The sequence below is a fragment of the Acanthopagrus latus genome, chromosome 24 (genome assembly GCF_904848185.1).
Source record: "Acanthopagrus latus isolate v.2019 chromosome 24, fAcaLat1.1, whole genome shotgun sequence".
Taxonomy (NCBI): domain Eukaryota; kingdom Metazoa; phylum Chordata; class Actinopteri; order Spariformes; family Sparidae; genus Acanthopagrus; species Acanthopagrus latus.
Genome location: NC_051062.1, coordinates 10,861,772 through 10,874,672, shown reverse-complemented (window position 1 = coordinate 10,874,672; position 12,901 = coordinate 10,861,772). Strand labels below are relative to the sequence as shown.

The 12,901-nt window shown below is 46.0% G+C and overlaps 1 long non-coding RNA gene across 4 annotated transcripts in view; it reads left to right on the top strand.

Moving 5' to 3' along the window:
* The window catches only part of LOC119015657, a 187,797-nt gene that overhangs the window by 161,978 nt on the left and 12,918 nt on the right, over nt 1–12,901 (top strand). For all 4 annotated transcript variants that reach the window (XR_005073425.1, XR_005073427.1, XR_005073426.1 and 1 more), the window contains 2 exons: nt 4,236–4,400; nt 10,400–10,557. This is a non-coding gene — a long non-coding RNA (uncharacterized LOC119015657). The remainder of the gene's footprint in view (nt 1–4,235; nt 4,401–10,399; nt 10,558–12,901) is intronic.

Sequence of the window (12,901 nt, the reverse complement as noted above, 5' to 3'; positions counted from 1 at the left end):
AAAAATGCACCAAAGCTCCATTTTTTTCTTCTTCTTTTTGCAACCGGGGAGTCAAACCACTTCAAAAACAAACAAACAAAAAACCTGTTTTCGTCTTCATCGACTTCAGGTGACGCTCAGTCGATCTGACGCCGCGAACGGGACGTAATCGACTTTCCAAAGATCGAGAGGAGCGAGAACAGGAAGCAACAACGAGAAGAGGAAGGAGATTTTTTTTTTTTTTTAGTTCATGAAGTTTGTAAAAATGTAATTGCGGGCTGCCGAGGGAGGGAAGTGCAGCCGACTTGAGTACCACACACACACACACACACACACACACACACACACACACACACACCAACACACACACATACACTCTACCTGGGGAGTGTGGATACAGTGCTCTCCTCTTTGGCCAGAGGCTGGTAAATAATGGATGTGTTGGTGGAAGCGCAGGAGGTTTGAAATGTAAATGTGACGGATGGAGAGTAGTGTGTGTGTGTGTGTGTGTGTGTGTGTGTGTGTGTGTGTGTGTGTGTGTGTGATGCTGTCACTCGTGGCTGGGACTGGTTATGTGTCTAGACTGGTGATGGGGTGTCCTCCCCGAGGGGATGAAGAGGAAGAAGGTGGAGGAGGAAGAAGGTGGAGGAGGAGAGGTGTGTGTGAGTACTCAAAAACAGCAAAGAGGAGTGGACGCAGGGGAGATGGATAAGGAGGGAGGAGGGGAAGAGGAAGAGAGGGACAGGAAATAAAAGAGCAGAAGAAGAAGAAGCAGGAGGAGGAAGAGGCTAATTAGCTCCTCTTTGACCCAAGAAACCTCCGAGTAGTCGCGAGGTGGAGCGGTAGGAAAGATGTGGAGGAAGGTGGGACCGACGCTTTGGAGGATTCTTATCGAGTAACTTGGAGATGCTTGAATTTTAATGGCTGGGAGGTTTGAAATGCGCTTCGAGACGGCTTGTTACCGCTTGACTTTGATAGGAAATCGCTTCAGATCAGCTCAGCCAGGTTAGACAGGACGCAGTGACTGGATCTAACTAAGTACATCTACTCACGTACTATATTTAAGTACAGTTTTGAGGTATTTGTACTTCAAATTTCGATTTTCTTCTAGTTTATACTGCTACTGCTACATTTTGGACTCAAATATTGCACTTTTCACTTCAATAACAGATGAGATGACTTAAGTCACTAGTCACTTTGCAGATTACGTGCTGCATCAGAGTACATTTTTACTCATTTCCTCATAATAAAAGGTTTGTAGCTGTGTAAAAGAACACACCACTGGCAGCTGGGCAGACAGAAATTAAGACTCATAATCAATCACGATCATTTAGAATCTGTTTGAGAATATAATACTTTGTTTACCTCCATCAGGGAGGTTTCTTTTCACCCGCGTCCGATTTGTTTGTCGGGTTGTCAGCAGGTTTACACGAAAACCACTGAACAGACTTTGGAAGAGGCAGGAGACACCGCTGCCCGAGGACATACCAGCAAATAACTCAGATTTCCAAATGTGAGATTTTAATCCTTGGGAAACGGTGCTTGCGTGTTTCTTCTATTTAGTTTTTCAGCTGACATGATTTTAAAATTGATATCTTTCAGACTCTGCACATGAAGCTGCAATTTTGCTGTTATAAAACAGGACGGAAGCATCTTTAACTCTTAACCTGACGGAGGAACGTGAATGGAAGCATGCAGTCATCGTATCAGTGTGAAGTCAGGTTGTCTTCAGTTAATCAGTCACACTGGAAACACGCGGCTCGTCTCGCTGTGAATCAGCTTTTAACTGAACTGCCACATACTGCTGCAGGAGAGTTTAATGGTCCCCGATGAATCGTTGCCTTGTGTTAAAGCTACATCCCTGCTCTAATGCAGCGGTGGAGGTCAGCGCCGGCATATGGCTCGCAGAGAGGGAGAGAGTGGTGGAGGAGCCAGCTGGCCCCGGACATGACGGAGGCGGAGGATGGAGTGAACGACAAAAAGGAGGGAAGAAGGAGGAAGGAAAAGGATGGACGGATGGGTGGGGACGGAGATAGATGGAGGAGAGGTGGGAAGGTGAAAATCATGGAGGGGAAACAAACGTGGAGAAACTGGCATCTGTTGCCCTCCCAACCCCCGCCATCACCACTGTCACCAGCAGGTCCCATTGGTGTGTGTGTGTGTGTGTGTGTGTGTGTGTGTGTGTGTGTGTGTGTGTGTGTGTGTGTGTGTGTGTGTGTGGAGATAAGACAGAGGAAAAGGCCCAGATGGTCTGAGGGGAGAGTGACAAGTGGCTGTCAGGGGATTCAGACAGGCCTGGCCCTCTGCTGCCCTGCTGGCACACACACACACACACACACACACACTGGCACACACACACACCTCCGTCTCTTTGTAGGACCTCCACCTCCTGCGGGGCACCTGTTCGCCCTGCGCTGCATCTGTTTGCGGAGCGCTTGGCCGTATCCTTGGTCGTCCTGCCGAAAAACAAGGAGAGACATTTTTTACACCAGTCGCCTTTTTGGAGCCAAATCAAGTGTTTCCAGTCCAAAACAAAGTGGAAAAGATGATTTTTGGGTTCAGTTTTTCTTTCTGTGTTGAGGCCATTATAAAGAAGCCAAAGCTTGGAAAGAGTCACACGGGCTCACGAGTGTATTTTGTTGGTGAAACTGGAGTCAGAGCTAAGTGTGATGGATTGTCGTTGCCATAAGACTTCCTGCAGTACACATACAGAAGCAGCAGATTGTGAATGTTGGTCCAGATTGTCTGAAAGTCTCAAAATATTACCAACAAATTCAAAACATTTTCCTGCCCAAGTTTGAAACCAAAAAACAATTTCCTACCACCACACCAACGTGCAATTTCTTTTATGCAGTTACGATGAAATGGTCTTGCTGTGCATCAATCAAATAATATTTGCCAAAAACAATAGAAAACTTCCCTTTCTTTGTATTCTTGTATCAAAACCCAGTCCCGTTTACTTGCCCTTACATCGGCTTACATTTCGACTAATATTCAGTTTTTAGCAGCTTTACTATAGCATCACTGGTTAGCTAGCTAGCAACAGCATCGTACTTGTCTTTGGTTTTTCGCCACCTCGCACCAACTTTCAAATCAGATTCTGTACATCGTCGTGTCCCGTCGGTTTCACTCAACACAGCAGCCGGACACTCTCGAAAGGTTGTTTTGCTGCACAGTCAAGGAGGGAGGTTGGAGGGAGTGTGGGAGTGTCCTTACAGGTGTGAGCTCTGAGTTTCAGAGTCCTTAGCGCCACCTGTGGATCATTGACCCAACCGGCTATCATGTGGGTTGCTAAGGCTCGGTGCACCCAGGTGTGAGAGGTTGTTAAGCCACCTGGGGAGATTCAAAGATGGCCGTTCCAGTGTTCAAATGTCCGTCCATCTGTTACTTTTCACGTCATTCAGCCTCCATGATAAATCTCTCCAACCCGCCTCTCTGAAGTCTCAACAGCACCGGAGCACTCGTGTTTGTTTATCAGTCCTAAATTCGTTCTAGACCCTCTTAAAGCAGGTGGAGCCAGCGACGTTAATGACGACTCCCATCCAGCAATTATTGCAATGCGGCGCCTCCATTAATGCCATCGGGCGCACCTGTGTTTGACAAATCAAAATATACCTGCTGTGAGAAATGTCAGTCTTGAGTCCTCCTGTTGGAATGTATAATTTGAAGTGTACATCCAATGAGTACTTAAGAAGCGGCTGTTGTGTGCATGCGTGTGCCGGGTTCACCTTCCACAGGTGTGTGGAATCGGTTTGGGTTCATCTGTTATCTACAAATGTTAATGTTTCGCCATAAAATTAAATCCCGATGTCCCATTTATGAGCAAAACCAGCATCCAAACATCTGAATACTCGCTCGCTTCCTAATATTTGTGTCAGATTCTTTGTCTCTCTTTGTCCCACTTTCCTACATTTCTCTCTCCAGTGTTTTAACACTACATGTGTGCTGACCGACTGGCCGTCGAGGCCGACAGAGGGATTGTCACCACCAGTCCGAGTGTGTGTGTTATCTGTCATTTGTGAGCTTTGGGACTCAGTTTAATGGATAAAGCCTCCGGAAAGCCCACACCACCGGCCTCTTTATATCTTTATGGGTCATACACTCATCTTCCCAAACACCCTTAATACGCTTTATCTCTCGCACTCCCTCCTTCTCTTCTTTTTCATTTGCCTCCTTTTTTTCCTGGACACACACACACACACACTCATGTTCATGTTAACTCAGTTGCCCTTGATTTTTTTTCCCTTTTTTCCCAGGGAAGTTCCTGCTCGTCCTTTCTGAAATAAGAGGAAATGAAGGATGGGACTTTGGGCTTCCGAGGCCGTGACCCTCGCAGTCCCACAGCAAGGCTCCCTGGGATATGTAGGCGCCTCCGGACTCGGGGACACCAGGGGGTCTCCCCTCGTCGGGAAGGATGGCATGTGAGTGTGTGTCTGTGTGTGTGTGTGTGTGTGTGAAAGTAAAAGAGCAAAAAAGAGGAAATTGGGTGTGAGACGATGAGGGGAGGAAGGAAATGTGTGTGCGAAAGAGTGTGTGTGTGAATGACAAAAAAAGAGAGAGAGATGAGAGTGTGTTGGTGAGAAAAAGAGCAAGTGTGTGTGTGTGTGTGAGGGACAGCTCGTCCTTCAGGCTCACCTCGGCCCCCCGGGGTCTTTCTTCTCGGCGGCGGCGGCGGCGGCGGCGTTTTACTGGCCCCGGCTGACGGCCATGAAATGGCAAGAAATTTACTGCTGGAGCTTGTGGATGTGAAGGCAAAGTGAGGATGTCTCTCTTTCACTCCCTCCCTTCTTCCCTCCTTCCCTTTCAGCTGCCCTTGGCGTCATCCCTTCGTTCCCGTCCGTCCCAATCAATTTTCCTCTTCCTTTCTTACACTTCTCTTTCTTTTATTCCTTCTCTGTTGCTTCTATTTGAAAACACGTTCACCCTTTTTCTTATCATCTCTCTCTACCCCCCCCTTCCTTTATCAGTTATCTTTCAATGTTTTCCCCACTCTGCTTTGCCATTATAAGCATTTATACATCGTCAGTTTAAATGATTTTAACATTTCTCCCCTGTTAAGTCGTGCTTTGTCACCTTGTTGGGCATACTACATTACCCACGAGCCTCGCCTATGTTGCTTGCAGAACAGTGGCAAGCTATCCAAAATCACTCAGCGAGGTGGCATTACACTGCTAAATAAACAAAGGCCATTCATTGTGATTCGTTGCATCAGAATTGCTTGATCTCTGGTTAGTTACAGCAACAGTGGTGCAGCAAAGCCAGATCATGCTACATTTTTTGGGCTTTGCTGCTGAAACATGTATCGCTTATGGCAGAAGTACTTTGTGGTGTACGTCACGTCTCTACCGCTTGCAGAAAGGTGGCACACCATCCACAATCATAGAAAGAGGAACAAAAAAAGCGAGAACAACATGTCGTGTAAGAAAAAGAAGCACATTTTTAATGTGGGAACTGTAAATTATTCCAATCAAAAGGAGCCAGATAACTAAATCATTTCAATACCCAGCAGGGGGTCGGGGGAAGGGAAGGCCACTCAATCCATGACAGTTTAGGTCTGTAATGCAGTATGAACTGTAGTGTGTGTGTGTGTGTGTGTGTGTGTGTGTGTGTGTGTGTGTGTGTGTGTGTGTGCCATCCACAGCCAGAGAGCCCCTTTCAGCGTCAGGGAGTAGGAGGCGAATGTAAAAGGATTAGCAGCTCCAAATTAATACTTGGAGAATTGTTCATGCAGAAATGCATTCACACACCAGACCAGTACTACACACACACACACATACACACACACACACTCAGTTAAGCATATTTCTGCACAGCATGCAAATACATACACTATTCATTATGTCTCGGTATTTTTTGTTCCAAGCCGGAGTGTAAGCGAGGTGTATCCGGGTGTTTTCTCCGCCGACGCCGCCGCCACCGCCGAGCAGACGCGCTGAACTACTGCTCTCCAGACTGCTGCTCATATATTCTGACACGAGGAAAAGGAGAGCAGTGTGTCGGCTTCCCCCCCGAACGCTGCGGCGGGATTTCAGTTAAAATGTCAGACTCCTGCAGTGTTTGCTTTTCAACAAGCTACACCATACAGTGTGTCACATTTTAAGGGGATGGAGCTCAGAGCAGCTTCTTTTTTTTCTTTTTTTTCGTGAAGGAGCAAACGGTAGCTGAAGCACGAAGGGGGAAAAATCCAACGCTGACATCCAGCTCGGAGAGGAGAGAGACAATAGCACTTTTCTGTCTTAGTTTTGTACTTTTACACGTCACTCCTGTTCGGTTTGATGACATTCCTGCTGCTTAATCGCTAAGAAGAGGCAAAGAACACAAGCAGACAGATGATACAGTCAAATTTCCTGTGTGGTAAAGCTTTATTAATGATATTTCAGGACGCCCTCTGGAGTTTTCTTGTATTTCCTGTATTGATTCCGTCTTCTTCTTCCTCACCTTTGCTGCTGCATTCATGTGCTTCTCGATGCATTGCTCTGTAGGTATAGTGGTCGAAACCTCCACAGGGCACCTTTAAGACTTGATTTAAGGTGACTTGAATCGTTAAAAACTTCTGAGATTTTGTTGCAAAAAAGATTGACAAATTGGGGATAAAAAGTGTCTATTGCAGGGATTCAGCAGACGTTTCTGGGATTGTTTTGACCTACAATATCTAGATTCATGGCAGCATTTATCAAAAATTGCAATGTTTTTTTGCAATGAAACTGGAGGAGCGAGTAGAAACTGCAAAAGTAGTTAAAACTCAGCTCGCTATAGATCCAGATGCAGCCGCTCGTCTGTGATTTCTCTTCATGTCAGCTGTTATCCAGGTGTGATCTGCTGCAAAATACTGTTTTTCAATTACAGAAATTGCCCGTCTTCATTCATTGAACTAGTTCCTGTCAGCAAATGGTCTTTTATGGTCTTCAACAGTGAAGAAAACCAGAAACAAGGCAGTGAGTTTGCACAAGGGGCTACTATGACCGATGAAACTCACATAAAATAATGATGACTGGTCAAATTTGCCAAAGAAGATCCAGCAGAATTCAAAGATATTTGAATGAAACTGCTTATTTTTGGGGCATTTTGACTCTCTGACCCTTATGTTTTTTTTTATTTATTTACAAGAACGACTGTTAAGGAAAATGTTCTCGTGCATCGACCTGAGAGTGTTGCATATTTAGTCGCATTTAAATCTCAGAAATCACAGACACAAAACTGGATCTTTGTTTACATCCTGTCTGGTCAAAGAGTCGATTTCTGGATCGTCGGACGCAAAAAAAAGAAAGAAAAAAAAAAAGGATGCTGTCCTTTTTTGAAATAAGAAAATGTTGGAAAATGTAAAAGTGTGTGTGTGTGTGTGTGTGTGTGTGTGTGTGTGTGTGTGTGTGTGTCGGTACAGTCTCCAGCATGTCAGCCGTGAAAGGCCTCTACACGCCGTTTGAGCTCTCCTGAGTGAGAGAAGTGTGACAAACAGCTCAACAGGCTTTGGCACGCCAGCTGTCCAGAGGGGACACACACACACACACACACACACACACACACACACTCACATGTACATCCAGCTATATACACGATTGCACGTGCACAAGCACAAACACACACACACACACATAAACACTCCCATGGGGGGGAAAAGAAAAAACCACCACCACACAGTCAAACACACACACACACACACACTGCTGCCAAGCGTGGCGCGGTAATCTTTAGTAATGCCATCGGTTCTGGGGGCAGAGCATCTGAACGATGCCAGCGGCCACACAACATCAGAGCCTCGGCGCCCTGCCTTTCCCACAATCCCCCTCTCCACGGGGCGGCCAATCCACTGTCGGACAGGAAAAATTCACTTTTCTGGCGGCGGTCTTTCCATCCGAGCTCTGAGGAGGAGACGCTGCTGCTGCTGCTGGGGGGAGGACGAGGAGTGACAGTGAAAAAAAAAAAAAAAAGCTTGGCTGAATGTCGCGGTGGCCTGCTGCTTCTCCGGTCGCCATGGTGATTCTGATCAACAACCATTAATAATGTGTAAACCTGTTCATTAAGTCCGCGCGTCTCAATAGGCTCAATTTGGCATGAATTAAGGAAATAACAGAAGCTGAGTATGTTATCTTTTTTAAAATAATGACTCCTATTCTCACCAGAATCATCTCACTTACTGTCATATTCTTATTGTAGTCGGATCAGGACGAAGCGGGAACGCTTCGGAGATTAAAGGGCAGCAAAAATAGCAGCAGTAAACACATTTCCCCGAGTTTTCTACCAAGCGGCGCCGTTTAACCTGCTCATTATGACTCATGCTTGTCTGTGAAACGATGGGGTCGCGCAGAGTTTAAAGAAAAACAGGAGATTATGTTACTTTTTGAGGAGGTATTTTATAAACTGCTGGCTGGAAATTTCCCTGAAACTGAAACACAGAGGCAGGTATTTAAAGGAAACATGCAGGTATCTGGAGCTTCAACATATCATTAAAGGCTTTAAAGACTCTATACATGATATTTTGAAGAGCAAACACTATTTTTTTTATGCAAGATGTGGTTACAGGCCTGACTTTTCATCTCCTTGATGCATGAGTAACTCTGTTTTGAAGAAGCGAGTAGGAAGCTTGACGGTGCTAGGATAGCTTAGCGACTTGCTAACAGTTGAGTGATTATCAAAACAATCAAAAACACTGAAAACGTTAAAATGCGACTATATAACTTTTGTGCTAAACAGTTAGATACATGCTAAAAATAAATGTTGTTAACATTGGCAACCATGTTTACTGGTAACATACAACATGTAAGCTTTTTGGGCCACAGGGGAATTTTTACGCATGCAATACCGCGAGTCACCACCGGGCCAGATTGGAAGCAAAAGCTGAACAGCACCATTTGAGCCCGTTTGAGCAAGAGTGTGTTTTATTCCTTAAGATTTAAGCTTTTATTTGTGTGGGGAAGAATTATCAGGGTTGTCTCATCATTTTAAAGTTACATAATCTGGGTTTAAGCTACAAAATGCAGCTTTATTATTTGTCCGTCAGGTTATTTTGGTGTCTCTCGGAAATTGCTACCAATGGGAATGGGGGGACGGGAGGGACAAAGATGAAAAAGAGCCCACTAAAAAAAACACCTGAGTAACTGCGGGGCGAAGCGCTTCGTATCCATGAATCTTACTGAGCACCTGAAGATCTGTCAGCTCCTTAATTTTCGGCTGAAAAACGGTGGCGAGGAGGATTCCCTTTTTTTCTTTTCCCTGCAAAAAAAAACAAACTGTGGGTGGTCAGTTAGTGAAGCCATCAGTCGTAGGAGGTTACTAGTTATTGTAGTAGTCAGGTGGAGGAGGGGTGGAGGTGGAGGTGGGGAGGGGAGGAGGGGGAGTTCGCCCGGCGTCCACGCCGCCGCAGTCGCCCACGGGTTGAACCTCAGCTGTTCTTCCTCCCTCCTTTATCCCTCCTGACCTTCCTCCTCCTGCTCGTTTCATCCCTCTCTCCTTTCAGCAGTCAGAGAGGAGCTGGTGGTGGTGGTTGGAGGAGCAGGATGGAGGAGGAGGAGGAGGAGGAGGGGGGAGTGGCTGTCAGGAAAAGGAGTGAAATGTGTGTATATGTGTGTGTTTGTGTGTACAGCTGAGGGAGGGGTCGATATGATGAGGCTTCAGTGTTGTCGAGATGGATTAGCCGAATGACTTTGAGGGGTTTGTTCTCTTGTCTTTGAGCACACAGCCAACTCACTGTACACTCTCCCTCCTCCTCCTCCTCCTCCTCCTCCTCCTCCTCCTCCTCCTCGCCTTTCCCTCCAAATCTTCACGGCTCCCTCTCAATATTTGTCTCCAATCCTTTTTTTTTTTTTTTTTCTGGTTTTTCTTTTTTAAGTTTGCCTCATTAAGGCCCAACACACACACACCTGCCCCAAAACAACTACTTTGGGGTAGCAAGAAAAAAAAAAATTGGATGGATTTATTTATTTCTGTCACTTTCCCGCCAATCTACCTCCCAAAAAATTGTGATATATTTAAGTTTCGGCAGTGTTGTTGTCAATGAGGCGATAAATGAGGAATAGCTTCTTTTTTTTTTTTTCCCGGTGTTGTGTTTATTAAAGGTAGCATGTGTAGCATTTTCAAACATCAATAAATCACTGTCTAATTAACTGTTATACCTTGAGATAATTATCCTGAATTGATGAGGCCACAGTCGGGATGATTAGTAGCCTCTGTCTCGCAGCGGTTGTATTGTCGCTGCTCGTCGGTGTTTTCGTTTAAAAACCCATTCCTCACTTATTTTCTCAGTTAACTCGAGTTTTCTTTAGCGTTTCTCCAAGAGTACAAAAGCACATTGAACTTTTTGGAATTTGGTCCACTTCAGAGCGGCTGTGTCTCCAAAACGAAAGAGGCAAGCAAACATAAAACAACGGGTTTTGGACTTTGAACATGTATATTATTATATTTTGAGTTTAACCATTCTCTTCAGATTTGTCCCAGGTCGAAGGCTGATGTTTGGGCAGAACTCTGATTTTCTGGGACCAGCTCGAGGAACATCCTTGTCCGAAGAACAACAGCATCACTTGCCCTAAAACGATAAAGTCAGGGTGGATGAACGGGTCAACAAAATGCTGGACATCAACATGGGTGAGTGCTATTGGTTTCCAACTAATAGTGAACGAGTTTCGAAAAAGCCTGGGCAGGATCATCTCCAAACCTTTACTATGTAACCCAAACCACCATCTTTCACTTAACACAATAACTGTGAGCCTGAACCTTGAATACAAGTATTGAGTTTGGTGTCATGGACGTAGCAACCTTTATTTTTCTTTTTTTGAGCCAGAAGTGACTATATTTGTATGAGATGGTGGATCCAGGGAGGATATACTGATCAGATCTGACTCAAAACCAGAGGAGAAGTCAAAAATCACAATCACACCCCTCTTCATCGTCTATCTTACCCTAAACGGGACTTTAATTTACAAACTGAACATTGTGCCGTTTCGAAGAAGACTTGGAACTAGAGATTGAGACCATAAACTCATCAGGAAACTGTTCACTGACGTGATAAATCAAGTGAGAAGTAGGGTCATTTTCTCATAAGCTCATATACAATCAGACCTGTTTTTGCAACCAGTTATGTTGGCCATTAGGAAAAGGGCACATTTTGTTGTCAGGACGCAGGGCAGATTTTCACCTTTGCAAAAACAAGTATTTCACCCCCCCCCCCCCCCCTTCTCAAAGATACAACATCCAGATCCAGATCACATCTTAACAACCAGGCGTTACTAAGTGAATCATGGTGAAGGTCACGGCTGATGCGATGGATCCTGTTGGTGTTAAAAACATTTAACCTCTCACAGAGAATTCAGTCTTTGTTGCCCTTCGCTTCAGTGTTGGTGTCAAAGGTCTCATCAGTTTTTAAGCGCCGAGGCAGTTAAACTCTCAGCTCCTCTTGGCCTTTAGCGACGATCTGAGGAGCGAGGAAGCGATGTTTGGTGAAGATTTCCGGCGCCAGACAGCGATCATCCTCCCTTTGTCTCTCCCTCCAACCTGCCACATCCCTTCTCTTCGCACTCCTCTTTCCTGTTCGCCTCTTCCCCTGCTTCCTCCCTGCCTCCCACCTCCTCCCCGTCCCTGTCTCAGTGTGTGATTGATGTCGCGAGGTAGCATTAACACTTCTCATGCTGCTAGTACACGGAGGGAAAGGGAGTGTGGGGGGGATGTACATGAACGATTGATTACCTTAGCGCTACTAGCTGATGACTTCTCCAAAGATGGCTCCCCTGGAATCGATAACCAGTGCTCTTTCTTTCTTTCCTTCTTTCTTTCTTCCTTCCCTGCCTCCCCCCTCTTCTTCCTCCTCCTCCCTAAACTCTCCTCTCAATTCTCCAAATCAGACACGAGGAGCTCATGCAGCAATTATGAAGGAAAGGCACATTTGCATACGGAAAAATAATTAAAACAAACAAAGTGAGGCTGGGACCCCCTGGAGAGGGGAGCAGGGAGGAGCGGGGAGGAGGAGGAAGTGAATAATGTGGGCACAGAAAGAGGTTTAATTGCTCCACGCCGGGGTTGTGCCATTTATCTTCAACTCTCTCGCTCTGACGCGATTTCATTTGTCACCTCGGCTGCAGATGAGAGTTTACATAGGTGTTTCTCGGGGAGATCTGTTTCGAGGTTCGCACGCACGCCCACGCACAAATACTATCGTATCATACTTTTTTTTTTTTTTAAGAGACGGAAGGCGGCGCCGTCAGTGTGGAGGGATGACTCAGAGCCCCTCCAAAGTTGACCGCATCCCTCCTCGCTATCAGTTTCGTTTTGCTTTAGTTTCTGGCGCTGTTACATAAAAGAGTCCAGTTTACAGAGAGTCATTATGCTCCTGGAGCTTCCATACTGACTACTTAGTCCCCCAACCCCCCCGCTTTCTCTATCTTGTGTGTGTTTTCATCGTCTTTGTCTCCTCGTGTGTGTGTGTGTGTGTGCGGTGCTTTTGAGCAGGCTCCCCGCTGACACCGCAGGGTGCGAGTCGTCACGCGCCGAGGGCCGTCCGCTACGTTTTTCGCGCCGGAGTGGCTAAAAACTCCATTTTCAGCAGAGCGTTTGAAGCCAAGAGGATGAAAGTCGCCGCTCTCTCTCCCTCTCTGCACTCGTCCTCACTCGCTCTCTCCTGACTCTGCCTCTGATGGACAACTCGGTGGCCGGCCACTTCTTTAATTAAAGGCACAGGCTGCCGTTTTTTTTCACCCCCCTCAGATGAAAGAGTATTGACCTGGAGGGGCTCTGGGCGGATAGAGACGACGTGAGTGTCACTGAACTCAGCGTGGTCTCCGTAGACACAGTAGATCTATATATATATGTGTGTGTGTGTGTGTGTGTGTGTGTGCACTTTAGGTACAAAATGTGTTTTAGCCACATTCCTTTACTCTATCAAGAGTCCAGACTGACTGCAGTTCCAGTTCAAGTGCTGTCTGTGAGTTGGCTGCAA